The 3429-nt window shown below is 43.5% G+C and overlaps 1 pseudogene; it reads right to left on the bottom strand.

Annotated features, from left to right (window-relative positions):
• Positions 1–406: 406 nt before the first annotated feature.
• On the bottom strand, positions 407–2624 carry LOC119361398 (annotated as a pseudogene).
• Between the last annotated feature and the right edge of the window lie 805 nt (positions 2625–3429).

The following is a 3429-nucleotide window of genomic DNA, read 5'->3' as shown; positions in this document are numbered from 1 at the left end:
TGAGATTCAGATTCAAAATTAGCCACATATTGAATCAAGTATATCTGAATGTTGACCATCTCTCGGGCTCGGGGTGTCTGGTCGACTGCTTACCCGTGTGTTGGGGTGACAGAGGTAGAGAATGAGCAGCAGCTTCCCTTCTTTGTACATCGGCAGCCACGACACCGTCCAGTCCATGAACCTCTCAACGACCGTCATTGTCTCTACCAGAACCCTGCAGCAGTACAAACAAAGGTTCCGAAACTTCAGATTCTTCAGAAGAATGGCACGAAAAAAATGCGGTACATGTAGATGCCAATGTGCAACATTTTTTTCCAGAGATTCTTATTTAAGCCGTAATGCACAATTGAAGCTATAAGCACACGGCAACCCACCCATCACGCCTCCTCGGGCCTCTCTTCACCCTTCAGGAGATTGGGATGGTCCGTGATGACTTTGGCTTTGGCTGCCCGTTGTCGCGCCTCCTTGGATAGTGCTGTTGCTGCATTCTTGGATCGCGCTATTGCTGCATTCCAGGGAACGCCCAGTTCTATGCAGGCTGCCTGGCACCGTTGGCACCACGGTTACCTGTTGTGAATCAATCAGTACAGACTTAATGGTTAGAGAGGGCAGCGCCATGCAAATTAGTATGCTCACAAATATATAAATGATGCTGCCATGATGTATTAGACAAATCATCTCAGCAAGTACAAGTCAATCAACATATTTAAAGAACCACATGGTGTCCGTTTAATCGCAAATTGTAGTTGTAATGCTAGGAAGAACAGCAAATTTGTGCAACAATGCCCTGTTTATTATCAGGTCCACAATTGTATATTCATCTAATTATCTTGCTACATTTGACCATAACATACAGTAATACTTCATCAATGCATAATTTCCCATCAGTCAGTTTGTCATACTTGATGAAAATGACAACCGCCACATCAACACTTGTGAACAGGTTATCTGGCACTTCATTTGATCTTTCAAGTCCGCGGAAAACCCAGTAAACAAAAGTCAAAGCTAAATAAAAAACTGGAACTGGACCCTAGTCTTTACATCTCATCAAGACAGACCTCATAGAACCAAATAATCACCCTGTAGAGCATCATCCAGCCTCCAGGGAGTAACTAGTTTCAGTTTCAAGTTGGATCATGTTAACATTTGCTGAACATGCACCAAAAACATTTCACATGTCCAACTTCTCAGTCCAACTTCATATTTGAGCAATCAATAATATCTAACAATTTTTCTCCAGCACTGCAATTGTAATTGATGCCCCACAAGGAAGCTGTTCACATGGAAATGTCCAATCTAATCCCTTTCTACTTTAGCTACTTGAATGCATTTTCTTTTGTCATTTCCAGCCAATTTTAAGATGCAGGAGATAAATTTTCTGCCAGAGAAAAAATACTGCAATATCTGTGTGCAGTTGGTACCATTCTAATTGACGGGCAAGTCAACAATGATGACAGGAAATTTGTGCATGTCATGACGAGACAAGAGATGGATATTGCTTACCAGGGTTGTCACCATTAGATATACCAACATTTTGGTTCCAGCCTGGTAAGTGCGGTCCAGCATTGCCCTTCCATGATTCTTCAAATCCAGGTAACTCATTTGTATAGAAAAACATTGTTAATGACATATAAGAAGTGTATTGTGGGCACATTAGAGTAGGGAAGGCTAGAAAAATAAAACAAACCTTCATTGAGATTGTGCAGTATCTGTGTACTGTCCACCTTCCCATCTGATTTCAGCTTCCTTGTTACTGAGTGTCCCTAACATAAATTAATGCAAGGAAAATGAGCCACAGACTCAAATTCACCAGATATAATCTTAGCTAGACAGACAATTTATACATGTCACAGCTTCTGGCTCAATTGATTAATACTCCCTCCGTAAAGAAATATAAGAGCGTTTAGATCACTAAAATAGGTTATAAACGCTCTTATATTTGTTTACAGAGGGAGTACAAGGGAAAATAGGTGCAAACTCATAATCACTAGATATAATCTAAGCTTTGGATAGTAGAATTAATACATGCCATCATTTCTGATTCAATTGACTATCTGATAATCTGACTCTGTATCATAAACAGGCCAGCCTCTAAAGAACAAATTAGATTTATGTTTCAATCCAATGTGCATAGAGTTACTCAATATGACTCTAATTATTTAGTAGGTCAATGAACATATCAAGGGGCCATCTGGTTACCTTATCATGAATTCCCCTGGAGATCCTATGAGTGGCCTCTTTAGTGGTAGTGTCTGCTTCCTTGCTTTCTTCGACAGTAATCTGCATGAAACACACTAATCAGCACCACTTCTGATCACCAGAAATCGACCGAATAAAGTGAACTAGTCCCTCATCAGTAATTTGCCTACCCCATCGCTGCCGCTCCTCCGGGTCTTGGAAGCCGTGTAGTAGGCTCCATTAATTCCACCATAAGTCACCAAGGAGCTCTGGTATGTGAACGAACACGACTGCGGCTGGCCGCCCCCGTTTGCCCTGTTGGGATCTCGCCGCAGCTGAACGCGGGCGGGCACGTGCGCGGCGGAGGGGGGCGGGGGCGGGCAGCGGTGCAAGATGGGGAGCGACCGGCACGCGGCCTCCGGCATGGCGCACGCGGCGGGGGGCATGGGGGCGGACGGACGGAGGAGAGGAGGTGGAAGGGAGGCCGACGGTGAGTGAGTTGGGAGAGGAGAGGAGGTTGGGGATCTGGATCGGGCTGCGTGGTTTTTTTTTTGAGACAAACGGGGGGTGGGTGGTGTGGGACGGTTGGTGGGGTGGGAGGTGGTGGTGGGGTGGGAGTGTGGATCGTGCCGGGGTGGAAACGCTTAGTAGTAGCATGGCGGTCTTACCTGTGCTACTACTACTTACTTAGTAGTAGCGCCGGTTTTATACCCCACGCTACTACTATGGCCTATCCCGGGGGTATTGTTGGAGACCATTTAGTAGCAGCGCGGGTTTATACCCCTCGCTACTACTATCAACTTACTAGTAGCGCGGTTTTTATACCCCTCGCTACTACTAATTAGTAGTAGCGCCCATTTTTCAACCGCGCTACTGATAAACTTCTATGTATAAGGTTTTTCCTAGTAGTGTATCTATCATATAAAATTTTCTCATCATGATCCTCATGCATAAAAGTCTTATAATCTTCCAAGATGGTGGGATTAACATCAACTAAAGTCATGACCTCTCCAAACCCACTTTTATAAAAAAAAACATGAGATTGAACACTCTCCAAATATGTGGCATTATTTTTACCTAAAGTTGACGCTCTTCCAAACCCACTTACAATATTATTGCAAATATTATTATCACTAACATATTCATCATGAGGCTTAAATAACTTTTCAAGATCACAAGAAGAATCAGCGCAATCATGATCATTGCAATAAGTAGTGGATAAAGCAAAATTAGCATCCCCAAGCTTAGGGT

The sequence above is a fragment of the Triticum dicoccoides genome, chromosome 2B, assembly GCF_002162155.2.
Source record: "Triticum dicoccoides isolate Atlit2015 ecotype Zavitan chromosome 2B, WEW_v2.0, whole genome shotgun sequence".
NCBI lineage: Eukaryota > Viridiplantae > Streptophyta > Magnoliopsida > Poales > Poaceae > Triticum > Triticum dicoccoides.
The sequence above is the reverse complement of the archived record's forward strand: the minus strand, read 5'-3'. Positions and strand labels throughout refer to the sequence as shown.